The sequence below is a fragment of the Drosophila yakuba genome, chromosome 2R, assembly GCF_016746365.2.
Source record: "Drosophila yakuba strain Tai18E2 chromosome 2R, Prin_Dyak_Tai18E2_2.1, whole genome shotgun sequence".
NCBI lineage: Eukaryota > Metazoa > Arthropoda > Insecta > Diptera > Drosophilidae > Drosophila > Drosophila yakuba.
In genome coordinates, this window is record NC_052528.2 from 5,237,839 (window position 1) to 5,262,403 (window position 24,565).

Sequence of the window (24,565 nt, forward strand, 5' to 3'; positions counted from 1 at the left end):
AGGTTTTCCATCCGGCCAAAACTTAAGTTCAAGGCCTTTGATCAAATTTCGAAGAAACTCGGCTTTTAGTATTTGGCAAGTTTCTGCGGAGATTGATTTGCTGTTGGTCGTATACACATATGTTTTTCGGTTATAATTTTTGCAAGCTCTTTGTGATTAATTAGAGTTAATTACAATGTCGTCCAGGCGAGCATTTCGTAAGGCTTGCTTAAAACCTTATACAATCTCTCCCATCTGAAGCGAACGAAATCAACAAAATCAACGAAAATCGCAAATTGTAAAACGATTACATAAGCCTTTAATATGAATGAATTGGAGGACTGAAACTGAGCTTCGTTTTTTGGTGTTTATTTGGCTTTTATTTAATACTTTCATTGGTTTATAGCTGCGAGATGAGCTCATTTTTGGTTCGAGGCAAGAGGAAAAAAATATGAATATTGAAATATAATACAGGGGCAGTTTGCTTTGGCTGTCATCATTAAGTTTTCTTGGATTGGTCTAAAAAGTTCATTGAACCGAATTGCTTAATCGTTGGTGGACAAGTGAAAAGCGTTTTGAAATTCTGGTTGGGAAAAGAGAATACGAGCCCTAAAGGAAACTCAAACATTCTAGCCAACAACAAAAATAATGGTGCCACTTAAAATGTGATCACATAAGATATTCTTTCGTCATGTGCGAAGGATTTAATACTCGCAGAATGATAGGAACACTTTTATAAATCCTCTCGTGTAATTAGCTTTCTAGATTCGAAATGGCCAAATCAATCACTTCAACTGGACAACAAAGTGGCCAACATATTAAACTGAAAGATACAGTGGCATTACAAGAGCAGCATCTGTGGCAGAAGTGGCAGCAGCAATTTCTGTTGCAGACCTCATTGAGAAATAGAATGTGAACACATAACAAGTGCGTGCGGGGCTAAAGATATAGCACACATCCGGTGATATATATATATATACACATTTATCTGCACTCGATTTCTTAATTGAATTTGGTCTAAAGCACTAAGCTAAGCCGAAACCGAAGCTGAGGCACGAACAAACAAGACAAAAACGCATAAGGGGAGATGATGCTGGCGACTTTGCACTAATAAGTTTATTATAAAACAATAATTGCAAACCGAACTGATGCGGAGGGAAATAAGTAAAAATAACGAGAAAGTCGCTGCTGCTGCTGCTGCTGCAGCTGCCACTGCCGCTGCACGCTGATTAGCTTTGTGGCTACCGCCGACTTGAGGCCCGACTTTGGATAGATGCCGTACCTATTTATCTGTATATACATGGCTCTTGCTGCACCCGTCAATGGATGCTGATTAGGCATCAGCATCAGCAGCAGTGGCAGCAAAGCGAAACCGAAATCAAACCAAGCACGTACACCGAAGTGTTAATTGCAAATGTACCAAGAAGTAACGTTGGGGTTGGAGGCTCCGAGTTGCAGAGGTGCCAATATATTGGATATGTGGCATATGGATCGCTGGGGCTAAATACACTGAACGATTCTTTGGACGGACAGTCGATAGACTTTGATGTCCGCAAAAGGTTTGTCAGGAAAAGATTTGTCCAATGGTTCCAAGTTTTATTTTTTTTAAAGATCAAAATCATAGTTGTGTTCATATCTTAGATAATTGAAATGCCCGATCAATCGGTCCGCTCAATAGATCTGTCCGCTCAAGGGATAAGTCAGCCCGAACTAAGTTCAATTTGTATTGGATGTCAGAGGTCACAAGCGCATGCGCAACTTAAGTTTTCCTCTTTTTGTAAAGAAACGGCTCTTGTCCATAAATCGATGATCGGCAGTTGGATTATAGTGGAGGATTGATGGTCAGATTGGACCCGAATTGGGTGCTGGGGGCGGAGAAGGGGGAGATGGCCGTGGGGGCACAAAAAGAGAGAGTGCCACACGCAGGCACAAAACAGAGGCGTCAACGAACCGGTTTGCAAAGGGTCGTCGTCGCGGCGAAGTCACATACGCGTCAGCAATAATTAATCAATCAATAATTGAGGCAGCCCAGGCACAAACACAAACACTCGCATTTGAGCACACACACATTATCGCAGTGTCGCAGACACACACACTCGTACACCGACAGAAAGACAAATCCAGACGTCGAGCGAGAGAAACGTTCAACTAATGACAGGGCATACAAAATGGCCGACACATAAGCCCATTAAGTCCGAACAAACAGACATCCGGTGACCATCCATCGAGCAAGTGTTCAAAGGGAGGGGTCGGTCAGTCTATGGGCTAGATTTAACCTTACTTCACCTCTTACCACATTACCCACCCAGAATTTTGGACCCCAAAAACTAATCCGCTAATAAGTCTGATTGTCCGCAATAAGTGTGCCAAATTCATGTAAAACCGATCAACTTACTTTCTTTGCTCTCTTTGTTGGTGTTGCAACTTTTGCTTTTCGCCGTCACTGCAAGTTTGGTATTTTTTGGTTTTTGGTATTTTAGTATTTGTTTTGGATTAACTTCTGTTATTTGGCGGTATCCTTAGCTCTTTCTTACTTAAGCTTTCTTATGCGAAAAAACTTTCTTTCTTTTCTTGTGATGGTATTTTTTCAGAAGAACGCATTCATCATTCTTGCTTTCAGTACATTTGCTTTTGCTGCACTTCTTGCGCGTATTTTCGCGACGTTTTAGAAATATTCGTTTCTTTTTAATTGATATATGTACTACTAGAGGTGGAAACAAATCGAAAACGGAACCCACATGTTTCGGCGGCGAAGACGAGACGAGAAAACGAAGAGAAAACAAAAGCGAAGCGCACAGGTAAGGTAACGTTGCGACTGTGCATAAAAATCGAACTGAACTGAAACCAAAGAAGAGCAAGAAAAAAATTCCAAAACCCAAGTTTTGACGCCGCTGCCGCTGCTGCCTGACGTCGCCGCCGCTGCTTGCTGTTGTTGCTGTTTTAGCTGTGGTCGTTCTTCTTGTTGTTGTTGCTGCTTTTGGCCCGCTTTACCTGTAGACCGCTCTGCTGAATATCCAGAGAACCGACCGACCGAACCGAAGACTTTCAACGTCGCCCCTGCTCGCTCGTTCGGTTCGGTTTCTTTTCTGCGCTGCCAGCGTCGTCGACGTCGTGTGGTTAACGCCGCCGGCGGAGCGGCAACAACAACAACGACGGCTCAGCTTAGCGTGGCCCGTTCAGCTTGGCTTGGCACCGGCGCACAGGTGCGAACGAGAGAGGACACAACTGCCGCCGACAGCGATCCTCTTCTCTTTTTGGCACAAGTATTCGTGTGATTTGTGCACAGGTAGAGGTGAACTGCATCTGTGTGCGTGCGAGTCCCTTAGGTAAGCAAAGAAAAAGTGTCCAACTTCGGCGAACAGGTAGACCACTGCTCACATGCCGGTTGTTGTTCTTGTTGCTCTTGGCTCTTGTTGTTGCTGGTGCTGTTAAGGCCGCTCATGTGGCTGTTGTAACCCGTGATGTTGCTGCTGTTACCGTTGACTCTTCTGATGGGATGTTGAGCTTCTGTTAGGGATGTTGCTTCTATGTTTCTGCTAGTGCTATTACTTTTGTTGCCCATGTTGCTACTGATATTATTGTCACGCGAATTGGTAGAATCACCTCTCTTGCTTCTACTGCTGTTACATTGTAAGCATCCTGCTAATAATGTTGCTCTTGCTGATGTTGCTTTAGAATGTTGCCAAATTTATAACTGCTGCTGCATATGTTGCAGTCGTCATGGCTAATTGAAATACGGTTGCTTATGCTGATCATTATGTTGCCACAGACACTCTACTGTTATTTAATTTAATATTGCCGTATTAATGTTAATGCTTCTTCTGGTACTGCTGTTTTTGTTGCTTCAGTATTTCTGATGTTATTGTTGACTTTTCCATAGTAAGTAGTTGCTTTTATTTTCCCATTTAGTTGTTGTTGTTGTTGCTGTCGCCTCTGCTGATTTTGCCGGCGGCAGAAGCGACGGAGCGGCGTCGACTTGGTTTTTGCGGCTTAAATGCGCACACATACACACACTCATCGAACGGCATACTAATACGACTCACACAAACACGCAAAAAGGCAGCGCATTAGGGTGCCTCACCTTATGGCAAATAAATTGACTTCGGGATAATGCCGCTCAGAAGACAATGGAAAGTGTGGCACCATAAGCCGGGTTTACAATCTGTGCTAATGAAGTCAAATGGAAAATTGTTTTCAGATCTGAAGAGGCCCAAGAATGCATGTAGTGCGCCCACGTTTTCTTAATGATCTGCGAAATGTGATCTCAGCGAAATATTGGAATATCAGAATCTTGAGAAATTTAAGATTCTATCCGAAAATATTTCTTATATCTCAACGGCAACTGTTCTTTAAGGTGCAATAAAGGGACTAAACTCGGATGTTGCAACGCCCTTGTGTACTTATCCTACACATAATTAGGGTCACCAAATATGGAGGAATTTTTAGTGTTCGTTGTGGGTCACCCTAATCCCACTGCTCGCATACAGGTAATGTGGGGAAATAAAAAACAGCCAGGCGTTTATGCATATGGAACGCAGACACATAAGCGGCAAGAAAGCATACGTCATACAGTGAAATTGTATGTGGAAAAATACGCGACGACAACAACAACAAAACAGCAAGAACAACCACTAACAAAACAACAAACAATAACGAATGGCGATTTTTGCGCGTGAGTAATTTGTTGACTATGAGTGTTGTGTTGTGTGGATGGTGTTTTGAAGAGATGTGCGGAGAGGTAGGGTGGGGTATGCGCTGTGGTATGGTGGCATTTGTCCAGTTTTGTCTCTTGTGAGGCTTCTGCTGCAGGTAGGCACACACACACACATCCATACATTCACATACTGGGGCAAATACCCGGCACACAGATACATATACAGATCCAAGCCATACAGATACTTTTGTATGGTGGCGGTAATTATCAGTTTTCGATGCCATATGGCAAGCGAAAAAAAAACGATACAGAATACGTATCGAAACCGAAATCGAGCCGTGTGTAATGGCCCTTAATTTTTGCATTTTCTGTGCTGCTGGTGTTATATTCCACCCAATCTTGCTAACTAGACACAATTTAACCAGCCACGGATCGTTTCAAAACCCCGAAGCAGCACCACCTGAAAATGTATCTACGTGTGATTGTCCGTCTGTTTCTCTTATTTTTTTGGCATCATGCATACTAACTCAATTAGCACATCGTGTAAACGTGATGTGGGAACAAGCAGAAGTCTCCCAGAGGCGCCTGCCTTTGGGACCTTGCCACAGTTTGGGGATTTCGCTCTTTTTCTTTGGTCTTTGGTCAGTCCGTCAGTCAGTCAGCCCGTCAGTCGGCTGGCAAACAAACAGAACCAAGTACACATGTTGGGGAGCTAAAATGCAATCGCCGGTTCCTGGAAAACGCCAAACTGATCATGCAAACAACAAATATCAAGTCACCACGGCCACACTCACACACACACTCGCACACACACCACAGCAAAGCACTTTTGGGGCAAGGGTTGGGTTGGGGACACGACACGCCCATGAAGTGAATGCCTCGGATTTAGTCCAGCGTTCGTTCAACAGGTAAATCTCCACTGTACACCGTATATATACATTTAAATATATATATATATGAAAATATATACACAGTATCACCCATATACATATGTAGGTTTGTATATCTGTGGTTTTTGGGAGTGGATGATCGTAGCAGACCCCAGCGCGGCGTTCGAGTGTCCAGCTGTTTTTATTTTGTACGTATGCGATTTTTAGTTTTGACACGAATTTCGTTGTTTCCTCAATGGAGTTTGGGCTATACACTTACCGGTGTGGAAAAATCGAGTTTAGAACTTACTTGAATAAAGTGAATGTGGTTTAACCTACTGATTATATTAATATCAATATACTTGGGGCTATCTATAAGTATGATGCCTACTCTAGTATTTTAAGTAATTTAAGATTGGTAACTAATCTCTCTGACTGAATGTTGCTAAATTAAATCGTTAAGGACTTGTAGTACCACCTCTTAAGCTTAAGTTAAGTAACTCCATCGTTCACTGAATAACTTCATACCCCAAAACGAAATGTATTCCAAATTCGACCTCTCGCGATCGAAAAACAATATCTCAGCTCGTTGGCTGCATTGTGATTCAGCCTGCATTTTTGCGCATTTATCGAAAATATTTGCTCTGGCTCAGCAGCTTGGCTCATATTGGATTCAATTTTAGTCGTATCCGCTGCTGGCCATCGATGAGTGAAACTTACAGTTCATTTGTTGGCTTTACTTTTATTTTGTGTTTTGTTTTGTATTTTTTTGAATATTTGCTGGGCATTACATTGTCACGACTTGGCTTACCTGCAAAGAGAAAGATAGAGTGTAAAATTGAGGTCATTAGTAAGAGGTTTTTCAGGTCTCTGGCTTACGAACTGCTTACGGCTAATTAGTGCAAATGCTTATAGATTTAAAATGAGTTTTCACCTAAACGAGATGGAAAATGGTTTCATTTTCCGTTCTCAAAGTGTTTGGCTAGTCAATAGCAGGCTTCAAAGCTAGCGCTCTTTGTAGCCCTAGAAAAGAAACGAGGCAGAGAAACTAATTTGGAGAAAGAATCCCGAAGCCTCAAAAGCAATTTTTAATCACAACTGAACTGAAAATTTATATGCGAACTTGGCGCCGGCAAGGAACGAAGCAGCAAGAACTGCAAAAGAAAGCTGGGGAAATTGAAGAAAAAAGAATGCCCAGGGTGTGTAGATGCTGCGCTGTGTGGGAAAAAGGAAAAATCTGTGCAAAGGAAATCGACATGCAGATTAAAAGGAAGTTGCACAAACCAAATGGACAGGCCAAAGGGCGTGGTGTTGGGAGATTGCGTAGAGAGCCAAGCAAAGGCAGAAAAAATTCGATTATCTGCGAGAGGAAAACTGTAATTAAATCTATGGGGTTTTCCACACAGGACGCCAAAGGAAATGTGAGAGTGGGTGGGACTGTGGGACAGTGGGGCCATGGGGCCACGGGGCCGTTGAGGTGGAGTAGCAGAAAAAATGCAACGAAATCACGTAAAGCAAACTAATACCGCAACAAGGCGTGCAGATTGCACTGCAAGAACAAGAAATGCCAGGAGTGGATGGGTGGGTGGTCCGAAAACCGGGCGATGGGCAATGGGTAATGGGTAGCGGAAGGACACAGCTGAGCCTGCGCAGGAATTGCCTGGTCCTTGGACTACGAATGTGCTGGAGCTCGATGGGACTCGGGGTTTTGGGTCTTAGTCTGGGGCAGTGGTCTTTAGTGGCAGGGATTAACAGAGGAGCCAAATGGCATGAGCTAGGCGTAGAGCTCTTAGACGACCATTGAAACCATGATGATGGCACTGCCTGCCTGCCAGACACACACACAACCTTTAAAATACAGAAAAATACAAAAAGGAAAATGAAGTGGGAACGCAAAGAAGAGGCTTCATTAGCATAGAGGATAGAGTGCTCGAGTGCGAAAAGAACGAGGGCGAGGGGGAAATATCCTGGCGGAAATGCGCCACTTTCAAGAGTTCTAGAATGAAAGTCACAGACTATATCGCAAAATCTTCAAAAACTGCAGTATTGCAGATAATAGATGCTGGATCGTGAAGCTGGCACTTTGATGCTTTAGGATGCTACTGCTCAGCCATAGTTAACTTATTGAGATAAAATATTGACCAGTTCCAAAAAGCTTTTACAGCACAGGATATAGATTGTTTTATCGATAAATTGTCGCTTGCCCTATCCTTTCAGTTCGTTTTTTTTCTCACTTGTCATACATACCCCAAGCTGCAGTATGGTTAGGGTATAGGTTATGGGCTAGAAGAAAAGGCAAAACAAAGAAACGTCGAAGTAGAGCGTTGCATGTGCGGCTTATGTACCCCATTCCCTCCTTCAACCTGCCACGCCTCCCTGCCAGCAACTCCAAAAACTCCTTCCATGCCACTGCCGCCTGGCTACAGTTGCGGCAAATGAACAAACGCCAAGAAGAATGCTCACGCTCCTGACTCCCCAGCCTTCTAGTCCTGATGCTGGTATGGTGCAGAAAAAAAGGACATTGTTGAACTATGAAAAAAAGTGGGAAGCAGAGACGCAGGACGGCGGCGGGAGAATAAAGTATGCTCCGGGGGACGCAAGATGCCACTAACTCAAACTCAAAACTCGAGGCACCGAAACAGCCCGAAAAAATGCCACCTGAGCAACCTGCCGCAACTTTGCAGATACACATAGAGCAAAGCTACCTCCCTTTTCATATTTAATAATGAAAATATTTTCAATTTGCATAATGCAAACTTTTAGCTCTTGGTCACTCTAAAAGTGCTGTGTGACCTTGCAACAATTACTTTGTCGTCATTTGAGCTATTTAAATTTAATTAATCCGAGTTCAAGTCCTGATTTTTGTTACAGTTTCTAATTTGAACACACTAGGAAAGCAGAAGCTCGGATAAAAATACATTTTATAAAAATGAACTTGGATTAATATAAATTTCAAGATGTTGTGATTAGCAAACGGTTGAACCAAAAAGGATTCTTTTTTATAGTGCAGGTGGAATGACGTGAGCTTCGATGGGTGGAGCGGTAACAAACAGCAAGAGGAGTTCTGATGGGGACAGGACAGCAGTGAACGGGAAGGATTGGGTTGGGGAGTTCCCGGCAGGACGCGCAGTTTGACTGCCGGAAATGAACATTGAGTTGGGCCCTGGCTCTGTTTCGGTTTCTGGCGCGGATCTGGGGGACTTGGGAGCACGGATCCTGGGTGGTTTCCCTGGGACGACACAACCACTACCACTACTACTACTACAGCTACTACGACTGCGACGTCGTAGACGGAGCACAAAAGAAATTAATTTCATTTTTTTTCGCCCGCACTCTCTCTCGTTCGACTTTCTTTCATTCTAACCATTTCCAATGCTCTTCATTTTTTCCTGGTTGTGTTTGTCTTTGTTGCTTTGGCAATGTTTTGTTTTACCCTCAAGTTTGCTGCAACAAAAATTGCAAAGGAAAAATTTCTGCTAAACCAAACATTGATTGTCAGCTGGTGTGTGCCCGCTTGGGTGTGTGTCTAAAGATGAACAACGACTGCACTGCAAAAATCGGTTTAAATAGCTTTGAAAGATTATGCTTTTGGCTAAATTGAATCAATCCGGGAAATCTAACAAAAGACACAAGCCTCAAGGTGCCTAAAAGTATACAGAAACTGTTGTCAGAACAATCAACAGAATCAACTTGTTTCTATTTAATGCATACTTTTAGACACTTGTAAAGAGAACAGAAAACACCAATGATTGATGTATTGAGCTTTTAAAGGAAGCCAACTAAGTGTTGATCATAATAATCCATTGAAATCAGGAAAATTCGCTCCCATTCAACATTGTGTTTAATGAGAATAGAAACCCATGGTATTGACGAGCAATTTCGTTTAGATTTTCCCGCTGTGCTGGGGAATAGGATGCAAGCTGGCCCAGCTGCCGCTTGTGCTGCTGCTGCTGATGATGATGATGATGATGGCATTTCCCCAACTAAGGCCCAGCATAGTTAGCTCAGGGAGCGGGAAAATTGCACTTTGCATGCTGCCACTGCTGCGGGATAAAGCGAAAAAAAAATAGAGGACGAATAAAAAAGTGGGGAAAAACTAAAACAAAAAGCGGCGAAGGAGCAGCCGGAGAATGCTGCGGCGCGGAAGTAAATGAAGATTCGCTTGGGCTATAAACTGTCTCCACACACAGATACAACGAAACATCCATATACAGGGACACAGGGCAGCATTTGAGTTACGGAAATGAAATGTCAGAGGAGGAAAAAGGGTTTAAAAAAAAGTTGAGAGTATAGTGGAGAGGAGCACAGAGCCTCGAGAATTGTCCCTTATGGAGCCCGATGTTTGTGAATGATGTTGGCTTAAATGCCAGGGTCCAGAGTCCAGGGTCCGGCCTAGACTTTTCCCCTCTTGCTTTCTCGGATTCGGCGATTTTTCCTACTTTTTATGTGCCCTCCCTCTCCTCTCTAGTTGAGCTTCGTTTCCGTGGTGGACTTTTGCCTGCGTGAACTTCCGGTTACGTGCTAGGGGCTTCAACGTGCACATATGCACACATATGCATCTCTATATTCCAGGTGTGCACATATCTTTCTCTATTTTTTTTTGTTTCTGTCTCTATGTTTCGCAATTTACTAACTACTTTTACGCGCTCTGCTCGTGGCCAAAAACCGCAGCATTTTCTCTCACCTTCCCCGATTTTCTTTGTTTAGTTTACAGAATTACAACATCAGCAGCAGCAACAACCATATAAAAGCTGCCTTGCATTTTAATTAAAAATTCTTCAAAATTTGCTTTGTGCTTGCTTCGTGAATTTTTCAACCCCTTTCTCCGACCACTTTCTTCCTGCTTCATTTCTCTGTGGGTCTGAAATTTTGTCCATTTTTTGTTGGCTGCTACCAATAATAATACGCTTGTTGTTGGCCATTTTGCTGCTGCATGCCACCCAAAAGTAGACCACATATTTTTAATTTGACTGCAGAGCAAGGATAAACGAAAAAATTTTGCGGTGAGAAAACTTGGAAAAGAAAACAGGAAAATTTGGACACATCAAATGCTAGAAAGAACTGGCTTTCCAACTATAATACTCCAATGCTAACTGTATACTTTGGTTTGCATTTCGAGCGAACAAGTTTTAATACCTTGTGATTAAAACTTATACAAACTGGATAACGACTACTCATTCTTTGTTTACCAAGTTTACGTTTTGAACAATTGTCTATCAATAAATAAATACAAATTACAAATTTAACTTGATAAGTCAGAAAATGTAGTAGCTCTTTATTTGAAGCTCACATTAAAATGGTTAGCAAGCAAAATACTGAAATATTTTCCACCTTTTGAGAAGTTCCATCCTGTATAGAAAATTCGACCTTGAAAGGGATATCCTCATTTTCCTCACTTAAAGTGACAGAAAAGTGTGAACGGTACAGAAAAATGTTTAACTCTTAAAGAGAAGAAAATGACTGAAAACATAATTTAAATTGCCAAATGAAAATGTCATTTTAATTCACTATTTTTTAAGTTTATAAGCAGAGAAACTTGCAGTTTAAAGTCAGTCTAAAAATGCAGCACATTTACAAGCTTTAAGGTCCTCTTTAAGTACAAGCAGGAAAAATGCGGCAAGAGAAGAAAAGTTAGCATACGTGAAGAAGGAAGACGGAAAAATGAAATGGAAAAAAAACAAATTCGCTGCTGCCAAGAAGTTGGTGTTTGGGGTAGTATTATCAAAATACATAATAAAGGCGGGGGAAAAGCGACGTGAAAGCAGACGGCGGAAAAACATATGAGAGCTTGCACGAGGTGCTCAAAGAAGGCGAAGCACCGAAGGAGGCAAAAGAAGCGAGAGGGCAACTGAAGTAAGTAACGGGACTCAGCAGCAGCTGACTGACGAAAATAGTACGCGACGATAGAAAATTCGCGCGCGTGTGTGTGTGTATATGTGTGCTTGCGGGGGAGGTTGTGGATATTAAAAGGGGGAAAAGAAGAGGAGATGAAGAGATGGCGGATAGACGGGAACAGAAATCAGCCGCTTAAAGCGGCCGGCATTTTTATTATTATTTTATGTTATGTTATGTGGCCTTGGCTTGCCGTTTCGCTTTTTGTTATTCTTCTTCCCCCCTTTGGCTTTGTCTGCTTTCACACTTTACTTTTATTTACATTGTGCGCAACGTCGCTATTTTATTACTCGGTCACATGAGGAGTTCGCCGTCTCCTTCGCCGTCTTCTTTCCTTTGTGTTTGTGTTTCTTCTCCGCGCCTCCGCTTTGTGCTTTCTTCCTGGCGGAATATGTGTGAGCTCTTTTTGATTCTCGCCCCTTTCGTGGCTTTTATTTTGATTCAACTACTTCAAAAACATTGCCGCAGGTTCAAATAACGCTTTCGTTTTTCATAATTCTCCACTTTAACTCCCACAAGCCACTTATTGCCTACATTTAGGCGCTTCAAAGGGAATACTTCCTGTTTCCTAAAGCAATGCGTGTTCTTAGTAAAGGGTCCATTAATAAAAAATGTACTGCGCCCATACAGGCTAACTATTAAAGATTGATGGAAAGTAAAATACAGAAAAATAGAAGGACTTTTAATGACTGTTAGTTGCTACGTAATGCCACATTTTCATATTTGATTGTAAGGTTAAGAATCGTATATATTTATATACATATATATCTGTATTTGAGTTTTAAATTGATGACTTATGGGAAGACCCCAAGATATTCGTCATGTGTATGCAACATAGAACATATTTATATAAAGCCTGTATAGTTTTGTAAGAATTTCGCATAAAGTGGCAACAACTAATTGTAAAAATTTCACATATTACTACATTTACAATTCATATTATTATAATGCGATACAAAAGGCAATTTAGGGATTATAGTTATAACATACCAAAAAGGACTTTCGACTGAGAGACACGTAGTTCATAGTAGTAATATAATTCATCATTCTTTAGAACGTATCATCTCCGGATTAATTTAGATTGTTATCGCGAATTATCAGTTAAGTTATTGGGTTCAAGTTTATTGAATGCCCAAAGCTGAGGATTTGCTTGTTCGATTCAAGGACCTCGGAACAATAAAGGGACCGATTTTTAAGGGGTGGCCCGACTGTATAACCGAAAGGAGAAAAATGGGAAGGAGGCTTGTCCAATGAAGCACGGCGAAAATGGGACGGTCTGCGAAGTAAAAAAAAAACAGAACAGAACACAACAAAACTTAAACCTTTTCTTTATATAATATGCCCCTAGACCATCGTCCATACAAACAAACAACTATATACCATTTTGGGACAACAACAATTGTAATCTATATCTTTGTACTACAACAAATCCAGTTTAAACGTGGCCAAAAATAATCGAGAAAGGGACGAAGACGAAGAGGTTCGGTCCAAAAAAAACACAAAAAAAATATATATATACACTTTTGGGGAGGGAAAGGCATCATGAAATCACTGGGTGTGCCCGGTGGTTCGGAGGTTCGGTGCTTCGGAGGTGTGGGATTAGTTGAGAAATAAAAACCCAAAGCCAAGCCAAAGAAAAAAAATTCAGCAGCAAAAAACTGCTGATGAGTTGGAAACGTACCCGAAAAAAATCGGTTATTTAGTAGTTGTGTGGGCGGCGCTGGGAGAATATTTTCCTCCTTGCGGATTTTTCTGTTGTTTTGTTTTTATCCCTTCTGTTTTTTTTGTTTTTTGGTTTTTTGGGTGTGCTTCGGGAAAAAATGTGGAAAAAGAGAAATTAAAACAAGCGACTTTTCCATTTGGCACCAATGAGAAGGAGAGTTCTTTCGTTTCCTTCTCCTGGCCACTTTTTTTCACTTCCAAGCCAAGCAGCAAGCTGCTGACTTTTATGTAATTATATAGCATTGTTCAATGAATACCATGGATTGGGGGCTTTGGGGCCTGTGCGGGGGGTGGGGAATCGTTGGGGGTGGTGATTGGTGGTGAGTCTCAGTTTATTTGTAGGGAAAAAATAAACGCAATCGTTTGAAATTTGAATTCCGAACGGGAATTGTGCAATGCATTATATAGTATTGTGGAGTTTCGAGGATGGACAAAGTCCTTAGAAACGAGAATCGGATGAAGTTATTTGCAACATCCGATTGTGCCCAGGATCCAATTGATTTCACCTATTATTTGTTGGCAATGGCTGATATGGATTGATATCTGTGAACTGATTACTAAACGAAGTAGTTATAAAATCTAAGATGTACACCATGTTGCTGTTAGCTATAACCTACTAACGTTAAACAATTGCAAGCATCAACTGACTACAAAAAGAAAGAGTTATTCAATCTAATCAAGAAGAATTATATGTTTCACCAAAGATTAGGTGGCATTTAAATGCGTCTGAATTAAAAACGAGAATCCTTTTTGGTCGAAAAATAAATCCTGAGTCTTCCGCCATTTCCACGCACTTTTCCATAGCAAAAATATATATTTTCCTCGGATAGCGGCAGCAAAAAACGATGAAGCATACCTGGAGGCATCGAGGTGAACTTTAAGCTGTTTGCCTTTGCCATAATTTCAGCTTAGAAGTTTATTTATTTCTATTATCTGATTTGACTGCAGGATTGCCCCGTTGCGAGACTTTTTTTTGGTTGTGTTTTGCTCTTGCTTTTGCTTTTGCTGAACTGCCGCTGACTGTGATTGATGTTCTGGCTGCGCCGCAACGCTCGCCAATCCGATCGATTAAAAAACAGAAGAGGGCGGAGGGGGAAAAAAAGCTATAGAGAAAAGAAGGCGGCGAGGGAGACAAAAAGTAGCACCCTTAAAAAATGGTGAGGCAATGCCAGCAACAACAATAAAGCAACAAATAGAGGAGAAGCAATGAAATGAAATAAAAATGCCTGTCCAGTTGTTTTACATTTCTTCTGATTTTCTTGAGTAAATTTTCGCCTTTTTCCCACCCAGGGGGTTGGTTTTCTTGGCCTTACAACTTCCACCCACCCCTTGCCAGCGACTCATTTAAGCACTGAAGAGAAATTAAGAAGTGGCAAATGAATGCAGGGAAACATCTGAAAACTCCCTGAGTGAAATGATATGGGGAATGGGGCAAAAAACAGCAAAAAAATAAAAAGGAAACAAATTGAAACAAAATATAAAAATCACAGCACGGAAATACCCTGATTACGCTATCTGTAACTGTGTGAGTGCGGCGCAGCGAGCGGGGTCGGTACGGGGTGGAGGGGGGCAATAAGCCGCCTTGCACCACCCCCACCCAACCCTTCCTCCTCATCCCCCTCCGCCTCCATTGTCCAGACAAAAACAACAACCAGAGCCGCTCAATAGGCTTGTGATAAGCAAAAGCGATGCTTGAGCGAGTATCGTCCTCCTCCCTGTCCCTTCTCCCTGCCCCTCCTCCTTCCTGCCTTTCCCTCCAAAAGAAAACACCCGCATCCCAAAACCCCACCATCCAATAGCCCACATAGCAACCACTCGCACCCGTCCCACACTCGCAAAAACAGGCCCATTGTCCGGATTAATGATCTTAACACTGTAGTCGCCAAGTATTCAGGAATATCACCTTACAAAATGCACATACATATATGAACGCATATTCCAAAGGCTCCGTCGAAATCACACATTGTATATGGCAATTGCCAAATTACAATATACATAACATTATTTTAAATGTAACTGAAACGAAAGCTTTCAGACATGATACTGGTTTATTATATGATATCAAACCATTTTCGGCAACTTTTTCATACTTAGAACTATAAAAGTTCTGCCACTCAAGAACATAAATAATATTTATTTTTGAATTAAATAATATTATAGGATAATGCACTTTTATTTCTGAAAGTATGATATGATATGATATTATTTAACCTTTCTAGGCTCGATCTATATTTATCTATCAACTAGCAACATGACTTTATACCAATGGAAAATAGTTCTCATTCGATTCTTGGGATTGCTGGTGTGTTTGGGAAACTAAACCAAATCAATCCAAAATATCTGAATCTGTAGTATAGAACTACAAGTGGTAGTATTTAAAGATCTTCATATAGAACTACTATATTGGAACTACATGCGTAAAGTATATTAAGTTGCAGATATCATGGACCCTTAAACCTTCCTTTGCAAAGTTTTTTGGAATGAGTCGATCCACATTCGAGCAGCTGCATACCCATTATTTCCAGTGCACGAAAGGGGGAAAGGGCTCAGTGGTTGGGCCGCTGTTTGGACTTGATAACCCGCCATTGTATACAAGTGAGGCCAATCCGGCGCATAATCGTCGCCGTCGTCGACGGTCGGCCCTCAACCGATTTCTTGGTCCTCTGGATGGAGGGCCACAGGGTGGAGGTGGTTGGGGGGCCATAGTGGGGTTTGGAGATGGGTGTTGGGGCGCTGGGGTCATAGTTTGCTAGGCATACTCAGCTCATCTGCTCGCTCGACTCCACCCAGATACCTCGTCGCAACTTGCACTTGCCTGGACTTTATATCATTTGAAAGGCTTTTGTTCTTATATCATTACCATCGCGGCATCATCATAATGGTCATTAAGTTTTTGCTAATTTCTTCGCGATCGTTCTCTGATACACGTACACATTCCCCGATTTTCCCCTTGGCGATTGGGCCTCTCTATATGTGCACTACAAGAGCCGCATAGATTTGTTGGAGCCACTCGCCGAACTTTGGCGCTGCTTGATGTGTGAACTTTTCTTTTTGCCGGACTGCAATCGATTGCAGTTCAGCGAGGCGACTTCGAGTAGTTTGCTCGAGTGGAAATCTGTACTCCAAGTTCAGCAAACAACATCAAAGCAAGGAAATGCTGCAAAAAGCTTGATTTCTTTCCTATGACCAGGTTTAATTGCTGCTGCAGCGAGCAGCATTTGGGAAAAAGGGGAAACTTTCAGAAGGATCTTATTACGATTTTATAACACCCCACCAAAATGCAGTGTCTCCTGAAAACCTGTCACATCCCAATTTGCACAAATTCTTAACAATGAAAACTGCACACATTTCAAATATATTCCATGAAGCAACTATTCCGGAATTATAAATAATTCAATTTTGGACATTTTTAAACATCGTTAACAGACATAAGCAACCGTGCACTAAAAATATTTCAAAACCGTGGCTATTTAGGCTTTCAATTGAATACCTTAAATTTATTTTGTACTTTCTTTAAATTATACAAGATAAGACAAACGAGTTTAAAATATTCAATCAAAATTTATTTAAATGTTATTTTGATCGTTAACCGAAACAAGCCCAGTTAAATAAGGTTTTATATAAGAAATAAAAAATAATAATTTAACCAAAATTTGTATATTTTCGCAACAGATTTGAGATATTTATTTGATATAGCATATTTATTCTAATATGCTAAAAATCCGTTGTAAACCCAGATCATTAGTTTAGTACTGGGTAGTTATTAGTCGGTTTCGTAAGTTCGACTTCTAATTGGCTATCGATAAGGACGATCCTTGAAACCAAAGGCCACGCGAAAGACCATTTTGGGTGCGCCCAAGTTGGGAAATCCGGCGAAACTTCCACTACAGTTATTTCTTTCTGTCGTGAGCTTTTGTTATGTCTCAGTTTTGCCGTTGTTCTGATGGTCGCTAATTGCGAGTGTGTGTGTGAGTGTGCGTGCGAGGGTGTGTTTTGTGCGGTTGTGTTTGTGCGTTGGGTTAGGTATATCTAATTAATGGCATTATTTAATGTGGCCTAGCCCCCAAAAATACGAATATTTTGAGTACAGGCGGCTGCACAAGGAACGCCCAGAAGTAAGCAACGAAATTGAAAAGGTGGATTTTTACCTTGATCGAAGGACAGCTGGTCAATTATTCCAGGGAACCAAGCCTAGTTGATTTCGATTTGCTTTTCGCTTTAAAGTTGACAAATTGTAGTAGACGACGTGACGGAATTAAATTCATACAAAAAACGGTAACATTTTACCCAAAATCAAATTAGAGAAAATTATAGAAATAACGTGCAAATAATGAATGACAACAAAGTGTATTATATTTTTATTGTGGGACGCAATCGTTGTGATAAGCAGATTATATTTGCTTATTTCTCCTTTTCAATAATGTTTATCAGCACGTGGAGTTTTGTTTTATTTGTTGTTATTTGCTAAAAAAAGGAGAACTGAAATCAAAGGGAGAGGAGTAAACAATTGAGCGCGAGAGCAAACACACGCGTATAACGCGACCAAAGGCGAATGCACAATAAATATTTAGTCTACAAAATTATGTACCGGAACACAATCATAATACGAATAATCGCACATGTACTGTTCGATTTGTTTGTTTGTGTGTGGGAATGCCTTTTTACTACGTAATGTGAAACGTAAAGCTTTTTTTTTGCTAATTTTTAAAACGTATGCAGCCGGCAGTTTGCTAAGAGAGAGCGACAGTGGGAGAGAACGCGGTAAAGAGCTCCCGCGAGAGCAGGCTACACAACTAACGGGATCAGGTGGGAGAGAGAGACCGAACCGAGTTTTATTTTCAGCACATGTGAGTTTTTAATTTGATGATTTCATTTGGCACTGCTATAAAAGGTTTTAATTGGTTTTAATGCGCTTTACAAGGTTCCTTTCTTGAATTTTTCCCCGATTTTAAGGAATATTTGTAAGCTTGCTGCCACTTTGAATTTCGAGTTTTCAAGACCGTTTTAATTCCGATTGTCCGAGAGATCGAAAGCGCGAGACCCACCGACTACAAATACAAATGTTGTCTGATGGCTGGCGACGCAGCGCTTGGCAGAATTGACCGTCGTCGCCGCTGCCGCCGCTGCAGAGAAGAAAGAAGCAGAAGAAAAGTAGAAGGAGGCGGAATGTACGAACAAAAAAATGTAAAAACAGAAAAAAATGTATCAGCAGCGGCAGCAACAACACAAGAAATCTCACTCAGATCTATCTGCCTCTCGCTCGCTCCCGCGCTTTTTGCATTACATACATGTGCGACAGAACGATGAACGATGATGATGAACCGAATTACAAATAAAAAGAATGATGCCAAAAGACGACGACAACGCCAGCGATTAGCAAAAGCAAAAGCAAAGGAGCAAAAGCACTCACACACACATACACGTATACACAAACACACCCGTACCCACCCACTCACACACACATAGCATACATAGCGGTGGCGAAAAAAAATCGGTCGCAATCGGAAAAAATGCAAAGGCAGCAGCGGCGGCGGCAGCAGCGGCGGCAGAACTCTCTCTGCACATAAAAAAAAGAAATAAAGAGAAGACGAAAAAATTAAACATAAGCAAGCTCGCACACACACACACACCCAAGCTCAGAAAAGTGCTCAAGCAGGCTGGAAAAAAATGAGAAGAAACTTTGAGCCTGAGCGCCAACTGACAACAACAACGACAGCAAAAAAATTGCGGGCAAGAAAGCCGAGGAAAAAAATTGCGGCACATCACGCGCACAGTGGGAAAAACGCTGTGGTGTACTACACATAAAGTGTATGTATTCTCATTTTGTTGAAAAATACCTTCGTTCGCAATCCTACATTTTCGAAATTAATCAAGCTTTTATTTTAACATGAAAGCAGAAAACTCCATGCTGACCGTTGAATATAATTTGAAACGATTAAAATAAAGCATTTTAATATCATATAATTCTATGGAAGGTTCAAAATGAACCAATGCATTTTCAAACTATGGTACCACATGTGAAACGAGTGACACTTGAATGAACTTGTGCAACAAAAGTGCACTGAAAACAATTTGCATTATTGATGAGTAAAACACATTTCTTAACAAACTCGTTTCGGGGAAACCAAAAGAACGAGGAAGTAAAACAAAAAATAAAAAAAAACGAATGAGTGCAAATTATACATAGCGCAACCCACAGTACATAGCACCCTTAGAAAATGACCAGCACACTGACCATCTACAGAAACCCCCACTCCGAAAAAAAATGCCCAGCGCAGAAACCGACTCAAACTCAGACTTCCGACTCGCGACGCCCATTAACTGGAGATGAATTCCCATTCTCAGAACCCCATGATTTGTGTTTGGGTGTCGCGTAGACATTTCTCCCCATTTTCCCCAAGAACACCAAGCCAGTAGCAAAAACAATGGGCAAGAACAAAAAAATGGAATAGTGCGGCAATTGATGGAAGGACGTACATGACTGTTGTAGCTGTATTCCAGAATGACCATAAGCGAGGACAAGCAACATGGATGTAAAAATGGGTGTGGACATTGCGCGGATGAATTGGAAATTCAAACTGGTCCCATGCCGTTCTAATTGGAAGCTGTTTCTGGACGTAAGTTAACTGAAAGCCAAAGCAAAGCCAGGAAATTGATTTTTGGTTTTACTCCTTGAGCCATTTAAAAACATTCAAGCGAGGTTCGGTCTATAGTTATACTTTTAGTCGGTTTAATAAATAAAGTAATACCTCGCCTCATCCCATAAGACCGCATGTTTTTGAATATTCATGTGTTCCATGAATAGATTAGAAAAGTTAAATGTGAGTTTTAGATAAACTAAACTTAAATATGTGAGCTGATCACAAAAATTAAAATAATATTAACAATACTAATGATTGTTATTTTGGGCAATTCCTAACATGTTTCTTTTTGCATTAGATTAAAAAATTCAATTTTTTCAATATGTAATCCATTTTAAAAATGAGTTACAATTTCTCACGCTTCATCCCACTGTGCGGCAAAAACAATGCACGTTCCGTGTGCCGCAAAAAAATTGCGCTCTTTGGCCGAAGTAGCAGCAACAACAACAGCAGCAAGGAGTGCGAGCACGAAGAAGAGCGGCGAAGACAAGAAACAGGACGAAAAGTTGAACACGGGGAAAAAAAATCCTGATGGAACTGGACAGACGCAGCGTCGTCCGCAGAGGGGGTGGGACCCCGGAGGTGGTAGGCGGGAAGGTGGGGGCTTTGGGTGGTTAAGGCTACGACTTGGACTGAGAATGAAAGTGTATGGAGCTGTATCTGTGTGTGTGTGAGCAGCGGCCATTGTTGGGGGCACTCACACACACATAAAGGCGGGCAAAAAAATTTTTTCTTTGCGCTTTACTCAATTTCGATTTTTTTTCTTTTGGTCCGTTTCCTTCGAAAAGTTCAAAGTTGCAAGCGCGCTCTCGCTCTCTCACTCAGCATAAAAATACAAAAAAAAACACGTAATTCTGTTTGCAAGAAAGAACGAAAGAAAAAATCGGAAAAAATGCAACCCAAGTGCTTCAGACGAGGGAGGGGAAATGAGAGCGAAAGAGAGAGATAGGGACAGTGAGCGAGTGCGGGTGGTGTTGAGCCACCCCACTAGCTGATGTCCACCTTATTCCCCGTCTCTGTCTTGTAGTTGTCCGTGTCTGTCCGTTTCAGCTGCTCACATAGTTGGCCAAAGATAAAGGTGAAGGAGCGAGGGAGAAAGGAAAGAAGTGCACAGAGAGAAACACTTGTAAGTAAAATAAAAAAAACTTTCTCTAACTCGGTCAACAATCAACATGAATTTGTAAGTTGTTATTATTAAAATAAATTTGTAACTATATATTATTTTGTAATTATATATTGTTATAATGCTTTGTAATGCATTTATATCATACTGTTTAAATGTTTTAGCAGTTACGATATGAAAAGTACATATATATGTACATGCAAATACAAATACAGTGTACCACACATGCAATAAGGGCAAAGGAGGGGGTGGCACCAAGTGGGTGGTTGGGTGTTCGAGGCACGACGCAGTGGGAAGACCCTCAAGTGTTGGTATGCAAAAAAAAGAAAAAAAAAAAAAAAGCGCAAAAAACAAAACAAAAAATACATAGCAATAAATATAACCAAAGCACATGGCGTGGCAGACACATGCATTTAAAAGTGGGTGCGGTGCGGGGTTTTGGGGGGTTGTGGGGGCTTAAGGGGGGCTAGGGCAACTGGCAACACTAAATCATCTGCGCATGTGTGCGTGTGTGCTGGCTGACCACGTTTGCTAAAAGCATTAAAGCAGCGCCAGCATTAATTAACGCTTAGCGAAAATCGAATCTGAGCTTAACCCCAAAAAGAGAACAAGAAAATAAAACCAAGAAAGAAAAGTGGCAACGCCGGGGTCAACCGGCACGAGAGCGAGCGAGACGGCCCGCCTTGAAGCGTAAAAAGTTTAGCTTTTTTTCCTTTTTTAGGGGTGAACCCTTTTTGCGGCAAAAGGAGTTGCACTAATTGTTTTAAAATGAGACTGTAGAGCAATTAAAGTTTAAAAATAAAAAAATTAATTTGAAAAATATGCAATTTATTTCAGGAAGGATATTTGGTAATTAAAAAACAAAAACTACACAAATATGACCAAGAACTTGAGCCATAAATTTAATTTAAAGTTAAGAAAGCTTCAATACTACACTTTTCCTAAGAAATTATATTTCGTTTTAATTTAAAGAATTAATTTAAGCAGTACATAGTCCCACTTAAATGTTAACTAATTAAGCTGACTTTGTAATTCATTTGGGTAGTTAAAAAAGTTTGCACAAGAACTCATATTCTTGGGCAGTCGCAACAACAATGAGCAAGTTTGGCAAAACAAAATTTGTTTTTCATTTTCGTTCTGGGAACACTCCACTGCACAGCGTCCAAAAGTACGAAAAGTTTTTCGTTTTCCCCCCGTTTTCCACAGCGATTTTTCCTTAGCATTGCCAATCTGAAGTCCACGCAACAACAATTTTTCAAGGCGAAATGGACGCGCCAAAAAAAAAGGGGGCAACACACACACATTTTTATAAACAGAGCAACAGAAAAAATATCCCCAAACACACACAATGACACAAAGTACGCACCAAGAAGAAAGCTCCAGCTTACCCACACAAAAACACACACACACGCGAACAGAAGTTGCGGTTGAAACGTACAAAAGTACAAGGGCAAATACAACAACAACAAGAACAATAGAAGGCGGCGAAAATAAAAATGGAAAACCAAAAAAACAGGGGAGAAAAAGAAGAAAAACGTAGTACATAAAGTCAAGGAGAAGGAGGAAACTCCAAGAACATGTGCAGAAACAACGGCGACAAACGAAAGAGATACAAGCTGTAGTTGTAGTTGTAGTTGTAAAAGTCCCCACAAACAGAAAAAAAAACAAAAAGAAAAAGAAAGAGGCGCAAAAAAATTCAGCAACTTGTAGAGGTGAATGGCGGGGGGAGGCGCAGAAGGAGCAGGAGGGTGGTGGGTGGACAGATGGCCGGCAAAACTTTTGCAGCGAAAATATAAAAATGGAGCGCACGTCTGTGACAAAAACAAGAGTGGAAAAAATGAAGGTGTGTGGGGCGGCAGAGGGGGAAAGAGAGCATGAATGGGAAGTCGACGGCGGCGGAAGGAGGACTTTGCATGTGTGTGTGTGTGGTTGCAAGTGGGGGAGAGAGAGAGAGGGTCGAAATGGACCGCCGTTTGAGTTATTTTTTTCGTGTTCGCTTGCCCCCTTTCAGCTTGAGTAATTTTTTATTTCTCAGCGACGGCGACTTGAGTGCGAAGCAAGTTGAGCGCTTGGCTATTTGCTCAAGTGAGCAAACGTCGCACGTTGGCCGCTAGTGTAATGCGGTTGCTGTCCCCGCTTAAGCGGTTGCTGTTCAAATAAGTTAATGTTAACACTTAACAGCGCAGCGGATTTCCGCTGTACAGCATTAACATTTTTATTTACTTTCAAATGGATGAAATGTTTATAGATGTTTAATTTGATTAATTATGTGTAAGTAATGCGATTTCGGCGCATTCCTCAATTAAACTAAAATCTTTTAGGAATTATTATAAAAGAAATTTATCTCTTCTTATAGAATTTAAATTTCTTTTTATTACTATTTACCTACAAATACTAGAAAAACTTTTCTTTTCATTTAAGAACATTTTATGTTCCACTCAAATACAAAGATTTTTATCCAGACACAATTTACTCATAAAATGGTTTGACAATAAAACAGGTAATAAATTAGCTTTTATGTTTCAGCAATAGAAAGTTTATCAGTGACAAACTTTAGAAATCAAAAGGCAACCGATTTCGAGTATTCGATTCATATTTCTTATGGGTTAATCAATAATAATTGACTTTTAAAAGTATAAGCAACTTGTAAGGACACCGAATGGATTCGCCCACTGATCCAATTAGTTTCGGAATTTATTAGCCCAATTTGCTGTTCCCACAGTTTTCCCAAAGGTTAAACCTAAACCCTTTGACCTGCCAGCCTATTATGGCCTAAAATCGATCAACTTGTAGAGCTGCAGTGCGCGGAGCATGGAAATCAATATTAATTACGAGTTGTGGCAACAACAAAGTCCAAGTGCATCCCCCATCGCCACTTTCCCCCCTCAAACTCTCCACGGTGTAGTTCTCCATTTAATATATATAGTCTATATGTCTATATGTCCGGGCGAATCGGAACAACGAAAATTAATGAAGCGCACAAATGACAATTACAATGGGGCGTTGTCGTCAAAAGCAAATGCAACAATGCGAGGCACGTTGCTGCACTGGAAACAAAATATGCCCTTTTTCAGGCGAGTATAAAACCTAAAATCAGTTAAATAATGTATATCTGTATGTAAGTGTCGGCCTATCATTAAAATACACTATAATTTTCATCAAGAGCAATATAGATTCAAACAAATTCTGTATCTCAGCTGAAACATGATATTAGCTTAATAAGCTTTAATATTCAATGTTATAATTTAGTACATATTCAACTTAAAAGCCACATACAAAGCATACTTTCTAAACTAGTATGAATATTTACTCAATCAAAAAAGCGCTCGAAAGTGTTTTTGCAGTGTAGCAGATCGGTTGCGGTGGGTGGCATTCAGATAAATGTTGGAGAAAAGTGGGAGCTCGGACAGAAGAGGTTTTCGGTGGGGGTGGTGGTGGGGGCTCTGCCCAGATAAGAACGACCCTGAAAGTAATTGTGCACATATGTGCTATACGGCACCCCTTCATATTTGTGCGTTCAATTTAAAAAAGAACCACGTTTGTGGTCTGGATAGTTCGATGTTGCTTTGTTTGTTGACAAACCGATTAGCAGGTGGTAATTGTGGGTGCAGTGTATTTCATAGCTGATGGCCACTGGAATTTGAACAATATTACCTTCCCGATTTGGGAGAGCACTCGATTTGAA

General features: G+C 41.0%; 1 protein-coding gene across 3 annotated transcripts in view; it reads right to left on the minus strand.

Moving 5' to 3' along the window:
• LOC6529385 (broad-complex core protein isoforms 1/2/3/4/5) overlaps window positions 1–24,565 on the minus strand; it is a 51,669-nt gene that overhangs the window by 22,463 nt on the left and 4,641 nt on the right. The gene's annotated exons all lie outside the window — the stretch shown is intronic.